Raw genomic sequence first — 20,739 nt, forward strand, 5'->3', positions numbered from 1 at the left:
TGGGTGGGATGCTCTCCAGAGGGTCAATGTGGACTCGATGGGCCAAACGGCCGCTTTCCACACTGTCAGGATTCTATTGTAATATTCCTCCAAATATTTCTTACTCATGGACTTATCCAAGTGTCTTTGAAATATTGTAACTGTACCTGCCTCCACCACTTCCTCTGGAAGTTTGTTCCACACTCAAACCACACGGCCACCTCTCCCCCCCACCCCCACCACCCACCCCGTGTAAAAAAAAACGCCCCTCGTGTCTTTTTAAAACCTTTCCCCTCTCACCTTGAAAATGTGCCCCCTTCATCTTGAAATCCTTCACCCTAGCGAAAAGAAACCAGCCATGCACCTTATCTGTAGCCCTCATGGTTTTGTAAACCTCTATAAAGTCACCCATCAGTCAGTGAAAAAGTTGGAACTTATCGAGATTGACCTGTTTCCTTTCTCTTCCCTGAACTAATTGTTCATTCCATCGTCCTCAGACTTCATAGTGCCTTGGATTCACCCACTTGTACTTAGAACTGAGAAGGAAACTAAGATTAGATTACTTACTGTGTGGAAGGGATGACTTCAGCTGGTACAGGAATTGTACCCACTCTTTCTGCATCACAAACCAGCCATCCAACCAACTGAGCTACATTTAGTCTCCACAGCTTCTTGCTATGTGTTTCTCCAGGGCTTTAGATTAGATTACTTACAGTGTGGAAGCAGGCCCTTCGGCCCAACAAGTCCACACCAACCCTCTGGAGAGGAACCCACCCAGACCCATTCCCCTACATTAACCCCTTCACCTAACACTACGGGCAATTTAGCATGGCCAATCCACCCTAACCTGCACATTTTTGGACTGTGGGAGGAAACTGGAGCACACCCACACAAACACAGGGAGAATGTGCAAACTCCACGCAGACAGTTGCCTGAGGCAGGAATTGAACCCAAATCTCTAGTGCTGTGAGGCAGCAGTGTTAACCACTGTGCCACCGTGCTACCCTTTAATCTTATGCTGAATATTTCCCTATTCTTAAGTCTGACTGTTTGAGGGGCTAATTCAATGGCCTGTTCAGTTGAATCCCATTTCTTGTTTCCCCATCGCAACACACGCTATCAGCAGCTTGACTAGAAATACAGGACACATGGGCAAATAACTAATAGCAGATTAGGTCCATTAAACCCTCTGGTCTAGCAAGCTCTAGCCTATTCTGAAATACGTCACACAGATGCTACTGGTTTCTCTGTAGCGCTCACTTCTGGCTGTGTGTGGTTTGATTTATGTGGCAGCTCCTTTCCTGGGGCGTGGCCTTACAAAGTTGCTGTTTCATTGCCGACGTCTCCTGCTCTTCCTGCTTGCCAATTTAAAGATTGCTTGCTCTCCAACTGCATACTGTGCCATTTTCACCAGTAGCAACTGGGTTTGTGCAATCAGAAGCTGGGCATTAGAACAAAGAAACCGAGAAACGGCAAGCAAAGGGACTCTCCAGCAAGTGAACAACAAGAGCTTGGTTAAAAAGCCTCAAAGTGCCGCAATTATCCAACGCTTTTCTTTAATTGCAAAAATGTACTTTGTTCATAAAAAAGCGGTCTGTAAGTACAGACAAAAATTCGAAATTAGCTCTTGTGGAGTCTTTGTGGAGAAAATAATGCCCAACAAAACATTCGAATTTTGACATTTCTCCCAAGTGTTCCACAGTTGCAAAACTAAAAGCAGTTTTTATCAACTGTTCCCGTTAATTTGGAGGCAACAAGAGAGTCTGATAACTGACCCCGTTATACTTTGACAGAATACCCTGAGAAGGCAGGTTTTCGGAACCACCGAAGCAGCTTTTAGGCTAAGTTGGCAAAAGCTCAGTCTCAAAGTTGGGTTTTAAGGGGAGACTTTCAGGAAAGCAAGAGCTGACAAACTAGTCTGGAAAAGAAATTGGGATTGGGGCAGGGAATTGTCGTCAAATCTTGGGAAGTGAATTAATAAACCTTCCTGACAGAGTCCACCAAGCCAACGGGGCGAATAGTAAAGGAACAGATGTGCAATATGCAAGTGGAAGTTCTTCCTGGTCTGATATTTGTTGCTGTAAGATATTGGCAGGATAACTGTGCTGGACAATTCCCGTATTGATATGAGAAGCTGCAAAGCTGTGGAGAAACTTTCAGCTGGAGGGTAGGTTCCTTTTCATTGGTTTAGCGCCTATGTTTATTAGATGCGTGGTAAGAAACCAAGGGAGCCAACAGCTAATCCACGAACAGTGCCTAAGAACTGGATTTCGTGCTGGCTGGCACATTCTTGTTTGCAGTATCTTGCTGTGCAGGTTAGATACATGGGGCTGTAAGGGTTAATACTGCTTGGGTGCCACGTTGTGAAGTTGTCGTGAGGGTGGAAGGGGAGAGGAATTGAGGCTGTTAAAGGAGTCCGCCCCGTGACCAGGTCCTCCTCAGTAAGAGTGTGTGACACCCCCTTGGAACACATTATGGAGATGTGATTATACCTCATGTATGACAAGAGACTCACGTAGTTACAACAGGTTGTGGCTAGTCTCCTCCAGTCTAGACAACGCAAGCAGTGGGCGGCACGGTGGAGCATTGGTTAGCAGTGCTGCCTCACAGCGCCAGAGACCTGGGTTCAATTCTTGCCTCAGACTGTGTGGAGTTTGCACATTCTCCCCGTGTCTGTGTGGGTTTCCTCCCACATTCCAAAAATGTGCAGGTCAGGTGCATTGGCCATGCTAAAATTGCCCGTAGTGTTAGATGTAGGAGTATGGGTGGGTGCGCTTCAGCGGGTCGGTGTGGACTTGTTGGGCCGAAGGGCCTGTTTCCACACTGTAAGTAATCTAATCTAAAGCCCTGGAGGGACACAAAGCAAGAAGCTGCAGAGACTAAATGTAGCTCAGTTGGTTGGATGGCTGATTTGTGATGCAGAAAGAGTGGGTACAATTCCTGTACCAACTGAGGTCACACTTAAGAGCATCTCCTTCTCAACCTTCCCCCCTTGCCTGAGGTGACTCTCCACCACTACATGCACCCCCCTCTAATGAGGGAGCAGCCCTGTGTCTCAGTAAGACTAAATTCTTTTTTTCCCCATGTACCTGAAACCCTCCCTCCTGCACTATCCCTGCAGCCACATGTTCAGCTGGCTTTACTTAGTAGCAGTTAGGGATATTATCTTTATATACTCAGCATGTTGGGGTGTGTAAATTGATGGTTAGGATTTCCTGGATTAGATCATCGTTCGAGTGACCACTCACGCCCTCCATTGGCTGCCACCAGCATGGGCAGAGTGGAGACCGCCAATAAGGCGCTATGTGAATGCAAGGCCTTCACGTCGAAAACTCTACGGCCCCGACAAATTCGAAGGAGGAAGCTTGCATTCCCCAACCTTTGGGGCCTGCAATGATCTGAGAGGACCCTCCAGCCGCGCCGAAGATGGGGGAGGGAGGGAGGTGAGTTCACTGCCACCTGGCACTGGGTGAGAGCAACAGCAAGCCACCAGGAGAGTGCGGGCTGGCTGGTGAAATTTGTTTCGTTGAACAATGTAAACTGTAACTGGCTTCGGTTAATGCTGATCAGGTTCCGTGTCAGAGCTACATTTGACAAGATGATAGAAGGACCCCTGTGGCATCTTTTAGCTGCCCCCTCTAATTGGCCTTCATGAATATGTAATGAAACGGCGATGACATTCAATCAGCGCTCTCCTCTGCACCAGGCAGAGAGGGCAATGGCGTCATTTCATTTACTCAGACCTGCGAGCGGTAAATGTGAGAAAGTTGTTTGAACAATCATTAACTGCCGCCGGGGGAATTCTCTCTCTCGCTCTCTGTCTCAAAACAACAGGGAAAAAAAAATCCTCAGCTTGATTAACCATTTCGCCGGGCGGAAGCGTGCCTTCAACATAGGACAAGTCTTTCTGAAGGCATGCTTTCGCCAGCGATGGGCCAATCCCAGGCCAGGATCTTGGCTCCCATGAGCCCCCCCCCCCCCCCCCGGCTCCCCCCACAACCCCCGGCGCGAGCGACCTTCCCTGAGATTTTTGCCAAGATGGAGGCCGTTCTGCACTGACTCACTGAGCAGCACCCCGCCCAGGCCCAGCTCACTTCCCCAGTCCCTGCGTTTCCCATGGCTGACCCACCAAGCCTGCACATCCCCGGGGCAACTCTTCAGCTGGCCAATCCGCCCTGACCGGCCCATCTTTGGGACAGTGGGAGGGAAACCGGAGCACCCGGAGCAAACCCACGCGGACCACGGGGAGGACGTGCAAATTCCTCGCAGAGTTTGACACAACGCTGACCATGTTGACAATTGTCGGAAGAACCCATCTGGTTCACTAATATCCCTTCAGGGAAGGGGGCTGCTATCCACCGGTGCGGTGGCTCAGTGGTTAGCATTGCTGCCTCACGGTGCCAGGGACGTGGGTTCGATCCCAGCCTTGATCGACTGTCTGTGTGGAGTTTGCGCATTCTCCCCGTGTCTGCGCGGGTTTCTGCCAGTCTCCTCCCACAGTCTAAAGATGTGCAGGTTAGGGTGGATCGGCCATGCTAAATTACCCATAGTGTTGAGGGATGTGTAGGTTAGGATGGATTGGCCATGCTAAATTACTCATAGTGTTCAGGGATGTGTAGGTTAGGATGGATTGGCCATGCTAAATTACTCATAGTGTTCAGGGATGTGTAGGTTAGGATGGATTGGCCATGCTAAATTGCCCCATAGTGTTCAGGGATGTGTAGGTTAGGTGTCTTAGTCAAAGGAAAACAAAGAGAAATGAGTTAGGGTGGGATACTCTTTGGTGGATTGCTGTGGACTTGTTGGGCCAAATGGCCTGTCTCCACACTGTAGAGGTTTCATGATCCTTACCTGGTTTGGCCTGCATGTGACTCCAGACCCACAGCAATGCAGTTAATTACCCTCTGGGCAATTAGGGATGGGGCAATAAAATCTGGGCCCAGTCAGTGACACTCTCATCCCATGACTGAATAAAAACAGCCAGCCAAGGGTGGAATCGAACCCCCATCCCAGGCGCTGTGCGGCAGAAGGGCTAACCACTGAGCCACTGTGCTGCCCAAGCAGCATCGGAGCACACCTTTCAATTATTTATTGTTTTTTATTGCAGGAGCAGACGTCACAAACGAGTACGCTGGCCTTTTTGATGTACAGCTTCTGACAGGATCTTCAATGCCTAGAGATGCACTCTAACCAGATTAGCGTTCCAAGTAGCAACAACACCCCAGTGTGTGTGACAGCCTCCCTTTCGATGAGTAACAAGGGAAGGGCTTTTCTTTTTGTTTAGTTTGGGCAATTTTGGGATTGAGGGGCACTCGCTCTGCAAACCGGCATGTCCGCCTGGAGAACCGTGTAACCAGAGGGAACAGGATTCTAACAACGTCGCAGGAAAGAGTGTGTTTTAATTATTTTTTTTTAACCAGTTGCGCCTTGTTACATAACTCCACGAGTTCCTTCAATTAAACCGAACTGACATTTCTGTCAGAACCATTCAAATGTTCAGAGTCGCCGTGCGATTGGAGCGCGACATCCTCTTCATTGGAGGAGTCAATGGGGTAGTGTCACTGCTGAGATCGGAAATCTCCCCACCATCGCCAAGGATGCCCTGCACTCCATAACCCAAACCCCCACCGATGTTGGCAGCAGAATCTCCCTGTAAGGTCACCCCTCTGAGGTCAGGATATCTGGTCAGCGTGGACTGAAGGGTCTGTTTCCATGCTGTACAATTCTACAACTCTATAAAAGCGATTCAGAAAGAAGTTAGGTGTAAAGTGATCTTGAGAAACAAAATACCGCAGTCACTGGATTAAAAGCAGAACGTGCTGGAGAAGTTCAGCAGATCTGATTTCTTTTCGGTGCAGGCTTGATGGGCTGAATGGCCTCTAGCTGGATTAGTCTACTACACCGATACATCAGCCTTGATTGCTGAACTCCAACTATTCCATAATGAGGGTGTTACTCACTGACAGCTAGGTTTTGAGGTGCCTAGTAAACTGCAAATGATTATTACAGGCAGTGGGCATCTGGAGTCATAGACACATACAGCACCCTTTCAAGTTTCACAACATTGTTGCAAGAGCAGGGAGACTGGAATTGCACGCGATATTCCAAAAGTGGCCCAACCAATGCCCTGCATAGCTGCAACATAAACTCCCAACTCCTAAACCCAGAAGATGATGCTAAGTTTTTCTGGCTGAGGAAAATAGGCAGTACCAATAGCCCAACAGAATATTCTGAGACAGCACTGTGTCTCAGTGGTCAGCACTGCTGCCTCACAGCACGAGGGACCTGGGTTCGATTCCAGCCTCAGGCGACTGTCTGTGTGGAGTTTGCGCATTCTCCCCGTGTCTGCGTGGGGTTTCCTCCCACAGTCCAAAGGTATGCGGGTCAGCTGAATTGGCCGTGCTAAATTGCTCGTAGTTTTAACGTGCATTAGTCAGCGAGAAATGGGTCTGAGTGGGATACTCTTCGGAGGGTTGGTGTGGACTGGTTGGGCCTGTTCCCACACTGTAGGGAATATAACCTAATCGTTCTCCCCAGAACCAATTGCTGGGATCCTGCTATGTAAGAATGACATCCCTGCTTGTCTAAATCAGTGCCACTCCTCTTTAAACTAAAGGCCCTTTGACCCAGATTTGTGAGCGGTCTGGCTGTTCCTTTTCTCTTTAAGTCTTTGCGTTTTCACATTTCTGTGGCAGCTTGTGAAATATTTTATACAGTCAGTTTGCAGAATGGCTCAGACCGAAATATATCCTCCGACTGCCATCTCCAAAACCACAAAGTAGAGCTTTGAAATATGTAATTAAATTATTCTTCTCGAGTGTAACATGCGGCTGAAAAATAAGGCTTTGTTGTAAATGAGCACAAAAGACGTGCAGCTATCGCAGTGTCTCTGTGGATAAATCGACCACTTTCATTTAATTTAGCCATAGCAACCACAAAGGGCCAGTATAATCACTGCTCACTGCTGATGTTTTTTTCCCCTCCATTATAGCTGGAGGTGCTGTAAAAAGTAAAGATTTGTATTTCTATACACACCACCAGGATGTTCCAAAGCATCTTACAGTCAGCGAAATGCCTTCTGAAATAGAGTCACTGTTGTAACCTGGGAAGTGCCGCAACCAATAGGTACGCAGGGAGTTCCCACAAGCAGCAGCCCCCAATGAACAGCTCGTCTGTTTGATGGAAAGGGTTTGGTTGACACCAGGGGAGAGCTATTGTGCTGTTCTTTACCAGAATTGGATCTACCAGTCCCCCAACCCTGGCGGAGTTCCACGTTACACGTGAAAGGATGATACCTCCAACAGTGCAGCACTCTGTCAGTATTGTACTGGAGCATCAGCCCAGGCTCTCTGCAGTCAGAGAGTCGTGAGTTCAGGTCTCACCGCAGAGAGGAGACAGTGAGGACTGCAGACGCTGGCGATCAGAGTCGAGAGTGTGGTGCTGGAAAAGCACAGCAGGTCAGGCAGCATCCGAGGAGCAGGAAAAAAATCGACGTTTCAGACATAAGCCCTGTCCTGATGAAGGGCTTTTGCCCGGAAGGTCGATTCTCCTGCTCCTCGGATGCTGCCTGACCTGCTGTGCTTTTCCAGCACCACACTCTCGACTCTGATCGCCAGCGTCTGCAGTCCTCACTGTCTCCTCTCTGCAGTGAGACCTGAACTCACAACTTTCTGACTTAGCCCTGGGAGAGCTACTAACCAAAGCACGGTAGTTCACTATGAAAACTGAGAAATAAACATGAGGCAGGGATTTTCACACAATTACCCACATGTGCCGAAAGAGGCCATTTGCCCCACTGAGTCTGCACCAATCTCCAAAGAGCATCCCAACCTGATCTAGTCCCCACCCTATCCATTCATTTTCCCATGGCTAATCCACCTGACCTGCACACTACAGGGCAGTTTAGCATCACCAATCCAGCTAACCTGCACACAGGGTCATACAGTGCAGAAATAGACCCTGTGATCCAACCATTCCATGCTGAATATAATCGCAAAACTAAACCAGCCCAAACTACCTGCTCCATCTTTGGACTGTGGGAGGAAACCCACACAGATGTGGGGAGAATGTGCAAACTCCACACAGACAGTTGCCCGAGGGCCCCTGGCGCTGTGAAGCAGTAGTGCTAACCACTGAACCACCCTTCCTGACCAGCTATTGAATGGTAAAACAAGAGATTAAGAGGCTAAACGGCTTACTCCTATTTCTACAACTAATTGTTAATTAACAGCATATTATGATGTGGAGGTGCCAGTGTTGGACTGGGGTGTACAAAGTTAAAAATCACCCAACACCAGGTTATAGTCCAACAGGTTTATTTGGAAGCACTAGCTTTCGGAGCGACACTCCTTCATCAGGTAATTGTGGAGTATAAGATTGTAAGACACAGAATATATAGCAAAAGTTTACAGTGATGTAACCAAAATTATACATTGAAAAAGGCCAATATGCTAACAACATATTAGTTCTGATAGCAGGCAATCAGTGGAGACTGACTCAGATATGGATTAGATTCCCTATAATGTGGAAACAGGCCCTTCGGCCCAACAAATCCACACTGACCCTCCGAAGAGTAACCCCCCCAGACCCATTTCCCTCTGACTAATGCACCGAACACTATAGGACAACTTAGCATGGCCAATTCACCCTAACCTGCACATCTTTGGACTGTGGGAGGAAACCAGAGCACCCGGAGGAAACCCACGCAGACATGGGGAGAAGGTGTAAACTCCACACAGACAGGCCCCCAAGGTTGGAATCAAACCTGGGACGCTGGTACTGTGGGGCAGCAGTGCTAACCACTGAGCCACCGTGCCACCCTGGTATATATTAATATCAAACTATTGAGAGATGTCACTCCCCATCCCTGGAGCGGACAGTCATCCAGCATGGAAACATCTCTTCAGTCCAACCAGTCTATGACAAACATAATCTCAAACCAAACTAGTCCCACCTGCCCGCTCCTGACCCATATCCCGGAGCTCAGAGGTAGGGAGTTTACCAGCGTACCATGAGAGGCCTCAGCACCAGATTGATTTTCACTGTTACTGAAAGAAGCAGCATTATTGTGATGTCCCTGTCTGTGAGCTCGCTGGAGAGGGAGCACAGCATAATAATCTGCTACTCTCAAGCCCTTCTATGACTGATGGGTGCTGCATGGGTTGGCGTGAATACCTGCCTGGAAACACCATTTTACTTGGATGGATAAGATTCCTCTGAAGTTTCATCTTTAATTGACTAATTACTCAACCGTGCATCAAAACGAACAGAGAGAGGTAGGCATCACGGGAACTAGACTAAGTCCCTCCATTTTAATTTGACCCACTCCCCACCCGTCCTACCTTCCCCACGTTTTGTTATTGCATCCGTAACTCATTAATTAGTGACACAGCTAATTAGGCAGCGAATTAATTTTTAAAACTGTACAAATAACTGAAGAAAGATCAGACTGAAACTGGAGTGGCTTGGTCTGTGCTCAATTTGTAATGTTGGATTCTGGCAAGAAAAATGCGTAAATGTTGGTTTTTGTTTTATCCTTCATTGACTGAAATACAACAGGGGGAAGATCCATTTCCATATTGGATGTTCAAGACAAGGCTTGATCAGAGGTCAGCAATACTTAATCTTGAGACATCCACACGCTTGGAGCCGTTGGTGGCTCAATGGTTAGCAACGCTACCTCACAGCGCCAGGGACCTGGGTTCGATCCCACTCTCAGGCGACTGTCCACGTGGCGTATGCAGAACCAGAGGACCCAGTTTGAAATTAAGGGCTAGGCCATTTAGAACAGAGTTGAGGAGAAACTTCTTCACCCAGAGAGTGGTGGATATATGCAGAATGCTCTGCCCCAGTCGGCTGTGGAGGTTAAGTCTCTGCATGCGTTCAAGAAAGAGATGGAGAGAGCTCCTAATGATAGTGGAATTACGGGTTATGAGGGAGAAGGCAGGAACAGGATACTGATTGTGGATGATCAGCCATGAACATAATGAATGATGGTGGTGGCTCGAAGGGCCGAATGGCCTACCCCTGCACCTATTGGACATTGTCCTCTTGTCTGCATGGGTTTCCTCCAGCTGTTCCCAAAGGTAATAATGATTGAATTTTTTTATCCCTCTATGGGATGGGATGCCCGTCCCTAGTTGTCCCTTGTGAAGGTGGTGGTGAGCTGCCTTCTTGAGGGAGTTCAAGGATTTTGACCCAGTGACAGTGAATTCTTCCCACAGTCCAAAGATGTGCAGGTTATGGTGGATTGGCTGTGCTAAATTGTCCCATAGTGTCCAGGGATATGCAGGTTAAGATGAATTAGCCATGCTAACTTGCCGCATAGTGTTCAGGGGTATGCAGGTAGGGTGGATTGGCAATGCTAAATTGTCCCATAGTGCCAAGGGGTGTACAGGTTAAGGTGGATTGGCCATGCTAAATTGCCCATAGCACCCATGGATGTGCAAATTCAAATGGATTGGCCATGCTAAATTACCTATAGTGCCCAGGGATGTGCAAGTAAGGGTGGATTAGCCATGCTAAATTACCCCATAGTGTCCATGGATGTGCAGATTAGGGTGGATTGTCCATGCTAAATTACCCATAGTGTTCAGGGGTGTGTAGGTTAGGGTGGATTAGCCATGCAAAATTGCTCCACAGTGCCTAGGGTTGTGCAGGTTAGGGTGGATTGGCCATGCTAAATTGCCCCATAGTGTTCAGGGATTAGATTAGATTACTTACAGTGTGGAAACAGGCCCTTCGGCCCAACAAGACCACACCGCCCCGCCGAAGTGCAACCCACCCATACCCCTACATCTACCCCTTACCTAACACTACGGGCAATTTAGCATGGCCAATTCACCTGACCGGCACATTTTTGGATTGTGGGAGGAAACTGGAGCACCCGGAGGAAACCCACGCAGACACGGGGAGAATATGCAAACTCCATACAGTCAGTCGCCTGAGGCAGGAATTGAACCCGGGTCTCTGGCGCTGTGAGGCAGTAGTGCTAACCACTGTGCCACCGTGCCGCCCAATGTGCAGGTTAGGATGGATTAGTCATGGTAAATTGCCCCATAGTGTTCAGGGATGTGTAGGTTAGGGTGGATTGTCCATGCTAAATTGTCCATAGTGTCCAGGCATGTGCAGGTTAGGTTGGATTGGCCATGCTAAATTACCCTTAGTGTTCACAGATGTGCAGGCTAGGTGTATTGGCCATAGGATATCCAGGGTTACAGGTAGACGGTTGGGTCTAGGTGGGGTGCTCTTCGGAGGGTCAGCATGGCTTCAATGGGCTGAATGGCCTACTTCCACATTGTAGGGATTCTGTAATCTCTTCGCACACTTCCACTGGGATGCAGCTATTGAGTAAATGTAAATGCACCGTGCCAAGCCATAGCCTCCTTACTTGCTGAACATGGGGTGATGAGCCGTCCACTCAGGGAACAGCCATTCGTCGGCAGGACAGCAATGTCCTACAGGTGCATGAAGGGATTTGGATTGAGGCACCTGTCATGGAGGTTGGCTATGCAGCTGTAGTGGTGTGTGCTGGACATACTCTGCTGGGTCCAAACCTCTCCCTGGCCTGCCTTTGACAGGTGGGGTAAGTCACAAGGAACCTGTCTCGGTGACGCTCATTCCATGACCTAAAGTGCACCGTCTGGGAAATACATCTTGCACAGAAAGTTCATAGCATCCCACCACGATGAAATGGTAATTGAGAGGCAGCACTGACGATTTCACCAGTGTTTGTTTTGTGACTTATCCGCACTGAAAACACTCCACATAACATAGAAGATAATCAGAGGGTTAGATAGGGTGGACAGGGAGAGCCTTTTTCCAAGTATGGGGACGGTGAGCACAAGGGGGCTTTAAATTGAGGGGTGATAGATATAGGACAGATATCAGAGGTAGTTTCTTTACTCAGACAGTAGTAAGGGTATGGAATGCTTTGCCTGCAACGGTAGTAGATTCGCCAACTTTAAGTACATTTAAGTCGTCATTGGCCAAGCATATGGACGTACATGGAATAGTGTAGGTTAGATGGGCTTAAGATTGGCCGGCGCAACATCGAGGGCTGAATGGTCTGAACTGCACTGTAATGTTCTATGTCCTATAACATTACACACTGCTGTCTTTACACAGTAGGCTCTCACAAATGGTAAAATGTTGAGTGGCCATTTAATTTTGTTGACCATGAGTAAGGACGGGTTCTAAAATGTTGACAGATGTTGACTGATGGATGCAGATGTTCCCTTTTATGGGGGGACGCTGTAACCAGGGGCGACCAATTTAAGATGGTCGCCAAGAAATCGAATAGGGAATTCCAGGAGAAACAGCTTCACCCAGAGAGAGATGAGAATGTGCAGCTCAATCCCACGGGGAATAATTGAAGTTTTTAAAAATTTCTCTCATGGGATGTAGGCGTCGTTGGATGGGCTGGTGTTTATTGCCCGTCCCTAGTTGCCCCTTGAGAAGGTGGGGGTGAGCCACCATCTTGAACCACTGCAGTCCATGTGCTGTAGGTAGACCCACAATGGCCTTAGGGAGGGAGTTCCAGGATTTTGACCCAGCGACAGTGCAGTGTTTAAGGGAAGGGTAGACGAGCAGATGAGAGTGAAGAAAATGGACAGATACGATGATAGGTTTAAGAGCGGAAGCTCAATTGGTGCATAAATTAAGTGAGATGTTTTCGCCATAAATCCAAGGCATTGGAAGCCCTTGGTATCTCGAACCGTGCCAAGGGATCCTTCAGATGTACTGGATTCAACGGAGCAGTGATTGACAGAAACATTGCATGGTGTTGGCTACTCCACATTTCTGAAATCCAATGAGCCATCACCTCTTAATGCCAGATTTTTACTAAATCCCAATCCCACCAGCTGCCATGGTGAGATTCGAACCCAGGTCCCTGCAACATTAGCTGGGTCTTTGAATTAACAGATGCGTGATAACGCCGCTAGGCGGTCACCTCCCTGAAACAGGGAGCAATGAATTGCCTCCTCCGCTCCCCCTCTGGTTTTGGTTTTTTTTTTGACCAATTACTGTCCATCTGTAACCTGCAGCAGCGAACTCCACCAGAAACCGCTCCTCATCACTTACTCTGCCAGCATGCCTCACACCGTTTGGAATATCTCAGTCGAAATCGCCCATTTGCTTCTCCAAGTAACTGAAACGCCCTCATCTCTGGAACCATTCTGGTGAATTCTACAATTCCAGTTAAAAAGAGCAATTATTTGTCCAACTCTAATTGCCCTGTAGCAATTGCCCTGCCTCTCGAACTGCTATGGCCCCAGCAGAGTAGATATTACTACGTTTCCACTAGGGAGGGAGCTTCAGTTGTTTACATCCAATGGATTGGCCAATTTATGTTTATGATGAGTTGACTGTATGGACTGGCTGTGCAAGGGGGAACATGCCTCATAGAATCTATAGAATCATAGAATATGCCTCATAGAATCTCCCGCGAACTATACTGCAAAAGGTGGAGCCTTGGAAAAAGTTGATGAGCAGAGGGATCTGGGAGTTCGGGTCCATTGTACCCTGAAGGTGGCTGCCCAGGTGGATAGAGTGGTCAAGAAGGCATATGGTATGCTTGCCTTCAATGGGTGGGGTACTGAGTATAAGAGCTGGCAGGTCATGTTGAAATTGTACAAGACTTTGGTTCGGCCGCATTTAGAATACTGTATACATTTCTGGTCACCACATTTCCAAAAGGATGTGGGCGCTTTGGAGAGGGTGCAGAGGAGGTTCACCAGGATGTTGCCTGGTATGGAAGGTGCCAGCTATGAAGAGAGGTTGAGCAGGTTAGGATTGCTTTCATTAGAGAAAAGGAGATTGAGGCGGAACGTGACTGAGGTCTACAAAATCATGAAGTGTATAGAGAGAGTGGATAGAGGCAAGCCTTTTCCCAGGGTGAAGGATTCAATAACGAGAGGTCACGCTTTCAAGGGGAGAGGTGAAAAGTTTAAGGGGGATACACAAAGTACTTTACACAGAGGGTGGTAGGTGCCTGGAACGCGTTGCCAGCAGAGGTGGTAAAGGCAGGCACGGTAGATTCATTTCAGATGCGTCTGGACAGATTCAGAAGTAGGTGGGGAGCAGAGGGATTCCAGATGCTTAGGAATTGGGCGATAGATTTAGATCAGCTCAGACTTGGTGGGCTGAAGGACCTGTTTCTGGACTGTAAATTTTCTTTGAATCCCTACAGCATGGAAGAAGGCCATTCAGCCCATCGAGACGACAGTAAACCTCTGAAGAGCTACCCATCCAATCCCTGATACCCTGCCTATTTCCCATGGCTAAACACACCTTACCTTCCCTGGACAATTTAGCCTAGCCAATCCTGCACATCTTTGGGCTGTGGGAGCAAACCCACAGGGCAAATGTGCAAACTCTACACGGACAATCACCCGAAGGTGGAATCGAACCCGGGTCCCTGGCACTATGAGGCAGCAGTACTAATCACTGAGCCACCACGACGCCTATACTTTGGAATTGTATTAAGGGGATATTTTACAACCATCCTAGCAGGCAGGGATTATTAGGGAGGCACCATCTGTGCCAGGACGCATCTACCTGGAGTCACAGCCTAGATTTCTGAGCTCAAATCCCAGACTGGGGCTTGAACATGGAACCTTTGGGACACAGCATCCGCAACGTCACGGTCTCTTTTCCAGAAAAGGAAGATTTTCTTGTAAGTTAAAGAGGAGATGTTAAGAGGAAATCATTTGGCACGTGTGTTAGAGTGAATGGTTAAATGTTTGTGAACTTACACACCATACGAATTAATTGTCCCATACCTCAGCTTTAGAACATAAAGCATTGACCATTACAGCGCAGTACAGGCCCTTCAGCCCTCGATGTTGCACCGACCTGTGGAACCAATCTGAAGCCCATCTAACCTACACTATTCCATTCTCATCCATATGCCTATCTAATGACCATTTAAATGCCCTTAAAGTTGACGAGTCTGCTACTGTTACAGGCAGTGCGTTCCACACCCCTACTACTCTCTGAGCAAAGAACTGATGTCTGACGTCTGTCCTATATCTATCACCCCTCAATTTGAAGCTATGTCCCCTTGTGCTATCCATCGCCATCTGAGGAAAAAGGCTCTCACTGTCCACCCCTTCTAACCCTCTGATTATTTTATACATTTCAATTAAATCACCTCTCAACCTTCTCTCTAACAAAAACAGCCTCAGTTCCCTTAGCCTTTCCTTGTAAGACCTTCCCTCCATACCAGGCAACATCCTGGTAAATCTCCTCTGAACCCTTTCCAAAGCTTCTACATCCTTCCTATAATGTGGTGACCAGTACGCAATACTCCAAGTGCAGCCGCACCAGAGTTGTGTACAGCTGCAGCATGACCTCAAGGCTCCGAAACTCAATCGCTCTACCAATGAAAGTGAAGATACCATATGTCTTCTTGACAACCCTATCAACCTGGGTGGCAACTTTCAAGGATTTATGTACCTGGGCACTGAGATCTCTCTGCACATCTACACTACCAAAAATTTCACCAGGAGCCCAGTACTCTGCATTCCTGTTACTCCTTCCAAAGTGAATCACCTCACACTTTTCCGCATCAAGCTTTACATTGGCAGAATTACCTTCTCATTGCGTAACGTGGCTGTATGAGTTGACAGCCTTTGAAAAGCAGCAGCGGCCCTCTCTAATGTCTTTGCCTGCACACAGCACAAATCCCAACATCTCAGGCTGATCCAACCCATAGCTTGGACAAATGCAGCCTCTCCAACAATTTTGGTCTGCCGTTTCCACGTGACAACTCTGCCCGTAACGGGACTTCAATTCATAACCACCCCGTTCCTAAATCGTGAGCCTGATCACTAGGTTATGGCACATCCTGCTCCAGCTCAGGAGCGATGACGAAGTATACCATTTGCTGCCTCTGAAGTGTTTCTCCATGTTAAACATGTCAAGTCTTTGTAGTGCTGCGGAGAACAGGAATACTTCACGCTTAAATATTAAAGTTGCACTAGTAGAGGGGATAATCACAGAACTGAACCTCATTTTTTATTTATCTTGCAAATGTAAGTCCTCAGAGCCAAGTGATAGCTTTCTCGCTTGTCTTGTTTAAAGTGACTGGAGTGTCTGGAAGTGGAGCTGCACCTTGGTTATGAACGGTGCTGTTTATGTCTTTGTCAAAGTTGCTGGAGAGTTTCTCTTTTCGGTATTCACTCTATGCCCTCCACCGGCAGCCCGATCTGCCTCGTTACCAGCCCAGTCCCCCTGGGGAAGCAGATAATAGATCTTAGAATCCTTACAGCGTGAAACAGGCCTTTCGTGCCGACAATCCAAAGAGCAACCCACCCAGACCCATTGCTCCACCCTATATTTACCCCCAACTAATGCACTGAACCTGCACATCCCTGAACACTACGAGTAATTTAGCATGGCCAATCCACCCTAACCTACACATCCCTGAACACTATGGGTAATTTAGCATGGCCAATCCACCCTAACCTACACATCCCTGAACACTATGGGGCAATTTAGCATGGCCAATCCACCCTAACCTACACATCCCTGAACACGATGGGACAATTTAGCATGGCCAATCCACCCTAACCTACGCATCCCTGAACACGATGGGACAATTTAGCATGGCCAATCTACCCTAACCTACGCATCCCTGAACACTATGGGTAATTTAGCATGGCCAATCCACCCTAACCTGCACATCCCTGAACACTATGGGGCAATTTAGCATGGCCAATCCACCCTAACCTACACATCCCTGAACACGATGGGACAATTTAGCATGGCCAATCCACACTAACCTACACATCCCTGAACACTATGGGCAATTTAGCACAGCCAATTCACTCTAACCTACATATCCCTGAACACTATGGGCAATTTAGCACAGCCAATTCACCCTAACCTACACATCCCTGAACATTATGGGGCAATTTAGCATGGCCAATCTACCCTGACCTGCATATCCCTGGACACTATGGGTAATTTAGCATGGCCAATCCACCCTGACCTGCACATCCCTGAACACTATGGGTAATTTAGCATGGCCAATCCACCCTAACCTGCACATCCCTGAACACTATGGACAATTTAGCACGGCCAATCCACCCTGACCTGCACATCCCTGAACACTATGGGTAATTTAGCACGGCCAATCCACCCTAACTTGCACATGTTTGTGATTGTGGGAGGAAACCCACACTGACACGGGGAGAATGTGCAAACCCCACACAGACAGTCACCCAAGGCTGGAGTTGAACCTGGGTCCCTGGCGCTGTGAGGCAGCAGTGCCAACCACTGAGCCACTGTGCAGCCCCACAATCTGACCATCGCTGACACATTCCGGTCTCCCCCTGCTCCCCCCAAGGTAATCTGCTCTGTCAGCACCCTTTCTCGCCCAGCACTCCACCCCCCCCTAACAATTGCATAAACGCTGTCTCCTCCACCCTTTTGTGTCAGCTCTCATGAAGACTCATGCAGACTCGAAACCTGAGCTTGCACTCCCTGATCCGTTGCGATCTCTAGCAATTCCAGTTTAGGCTGAAGGCCCTGTCTCCGTGCTGTAGGCCTCTCTGACTTTATGAACGCTGAGTGGTTGAGACCTGGAAGGTGCAGCTTGCGAGTGTGGTGGAGGCAGGAACAGTCCTGACCTTTGAGAGCAAATTCAAGACCGACGTCTACAAAGGAAGCAAATTCAGGGTTGTGAGGCCCCAGATCATGTCCTGCTGAGGACAGGGTTCCTGAGCTTTCGAATCACTAAGAGTGTAAAAAGATGGAATACTTCCTTCGGTTTTAGCATGGCTGGCACGGTGGCTCGGTGGTTAGCATTGCTGCCTCATAGCACCAGGGACCCTGGTTCAATTCCAGCCTTCAGTGGCTGTCTCTGTGGCGTTACACATTCTCCCTGTTTCTGTGTGGGCTTCCTCCCTGAATCCAACGATATACAGACTAGGGTGGATTAACAAGAGGGAAATGGGTCTGGGGGGGGTGTCGTAGGGACTGTGTCTGCACTGTAGGGAATCCAATCTACGAATCTTGGTGGACTCACAGAAAATTTGCAATCCAGAAGAGTGCTCAACGCCTGTCCTAATTTCAACAGCTCCACTACTTCACATTCCAGAATGTTTTTTAACCACCGAATAGGTCATAAAGTCCCTGCAGTGCAGGGAGAGGCCATTCAGCCCACCAAGTCTGCACTGACCTTCCAGAGGACATTCTACATGGGGTGTTTTTTTAAAAGCCCGGTCAATCCACCTAAACCTGTACATCCCGGGGCAATTTAGTCCAGCTAAACCTGCGGATCTTTAGAGGGCGGGAGGAATCCCACGCAGACACGGGGAGGACGTGGCAGACTCCACACAGACAGTCACCTGAGGGTGGAATCGAACCCAGGTCCCTGGCACTGTGAGGCAGCAGTGCTAACCACTGAGCCACCGCGTTGCATTTAACCTGTTAGGATTTACTGTCACCTTGAATCACTCCAGCTCACCCCTCATTGGGCGATGCTTTCAATCAAGCCACACTGTGCAAATACCTTACCATCGCCTGTTGTCAGGACCCAAGCCACTCCTTAATTGATATGAAACCATCAGCATTTTGTGGAGCTGGGGAATAGGGGTGGTGGAGTGTGGGAGTGAATTAATCTAAATCAATTCCGGTAAAATAGACTTTCCTCTCAGAGCCCTAAAACTAAAGAGGAAGTATCACTTCTGAGGAAAAGCTGGAAGATAACCTTTAGAGAGTCACCTGAGACAGCCATATTGAACACGACAAGACAAATGCTTTAATCTTGCTTTAGCGCACGGCTGTCTTATCTCTGAGCACTCGTCAAAAGATACTTTTTGCTTCGAATCCTGAGTGAGACCTCATTGAAATTCATAGCTTCGTCCCCAAAACTAGAAGCAGATGTCAGAGATGTTCTCACAGTTGCCTTGTTTCTGAAGTCTGAGAGTGAAGTGGAAGTGTTAGGATAAGGGCTCTCTCTCTCTCTCTGCGGTGCCTGTTTAATGTCATTACCATGACTAAAAGCTGAAGAAGAAAGAACCTGCTGCATTCATCTCTCTCCCCTCCCCCCCCCCCCCCCCCCCCCCCCCCCCCCCACCGACCCAGTTCCCCACCTCAGTCACTCAACAACGAAAGTGTCAAGGAACCAGAGCCAAGCCCCATCCCAAAACGAGGTGGCGTTCAACTCGTCAAACATTTTTCCCAGCTATCCCGTGAGCTGGAGCATGTGGTATTGTGATGTAGGAGTGGAAATAGGCCATTCGGCCCATCAAGTCTGCTCTGTCACTGAGTGAGGTCATGGCTGATCTGATAACCCTCAACTCCGCACTCTCCCCTTTACCCCATCAGCATTTAAAAGGCAAGTGGATGGGTGTGTGAATAGGAAGGGTTCAATAATGAATGAACTGAATTATTCAGGTTACCTGTGAAAGTTTAGTCTAGATGTGTTGTGTTTTCATTGTATATTTGTACAAATGAATAGGAAACCCACTCAGGCAAGAGAGTTGCATGTGAGCACCATCAATAATAAACAGTCTGCAGTGGGTTTTTGTTCAGCTCATTGTGAAACATTTTTTTTTTGTTTTCACGCCCATTTTCCTGCCCCCGTGTTGTTTCTTGTTTTTAGATTAGATTAGATTACTTACTTACTCCTGAAGAAGATTACTTCTTCAGACTAACTCCAGTGTGAACTGGGTGGCACGTAGGCTGGCTGCCATTTTTTACAAAATTCATCGGTTTGTCATCTTCATCATCATTTAACTCAAACAGTTTTATTTAGCACAGACCTGAGATCGGTACAGGAGAGGGAACTGTGTTCAGAATCGCTGCATGGGTGATTCCAAACCACTTTTGAAAAGCTTGCTTAAAGAGGGGAGCGGTCACTTTAGAGGGGGCCAACCATCTCAGTTGGTGAAAGTGCTGATTGGGTTAACGCCATTGGCTTTTCACCAGCTCTTCCCAACAAGCCTCAAGACATCGCTTGGTTGATGTGTGATCCTAGAGGATCCTCTGCACCACTGCATGCTGCCCACAAAGCGGCTACGGGGGTGGGGGGGGGAGGTTTGAGACCGTCACCCATCTCCTTCCAAAATATGCCTTTGCAAAGTATGTCTGGAGAGAGAGAGAGAGAGAGAGACGCAGTGGTCTGTGTTGAGGTTCGTCCTGTGCTCTACGGTCTGTCCCCCAGGCCGTTCACTGAGATAAAGATCGACTGCATCTCCAGGACCATCAACTCAGTGAGAGATGGTCTTTGTTCTGCCCAAAACTGGTTGGTTTTTCAGAGCAAGGAGTTGACCCTGACCGAGTGTTGCAGACTGGCACATTCCAAGGTCCAGGACTACGTGCTGAGGGTTGCACTAAAGCTTGGAGCAGCTGCCGCCAAGGGGCTGTGGGGAAAGACCACCATCTGTGGTCTTCCTGCTGAAGGTTAAATGGGGTCCGTTCAGTTATTGGACCCTTCCAGTGTCTCAAGTACATGTAAATATAGTCTTGTACAAGTAAGAGATGCCTTTGATTTGTTTGGAAAGACACAACCTCCAAAGTTTGTTTCTTCATATGCTACTGGACAGAACCGCTTTTGTGACTCTGCATGTGCATAAAGATATCCTTTCTGATAAAATGTACTCTTGCAATAAAGATCACAGGGCTTGATCCTGGCTTTGGCTGACGTAGACTCTAGTCATGTATCTTATTCTGCAGTGAAAGAAAACCTATCACTTTGCTGCGCATCCACCAATAATCACCAATGGTGCGAACGACAGAAGTTGAAGA

Source organism: Chiloscyllium punctatum, chromosome 46, assembly GCF_047496795.1.
Source record: "Chiloscyllium punctatum isolate Juve2018m chromosome 46, sChiPun1.3, whole genome shotgun sequence".
NCBI lineage: Eukaryota > Metazoa > Chordata > Chondrichthyes > Orectolobiformes > Hemiscylliidae > Chiloscyllium > Chiloscyllium punctatum.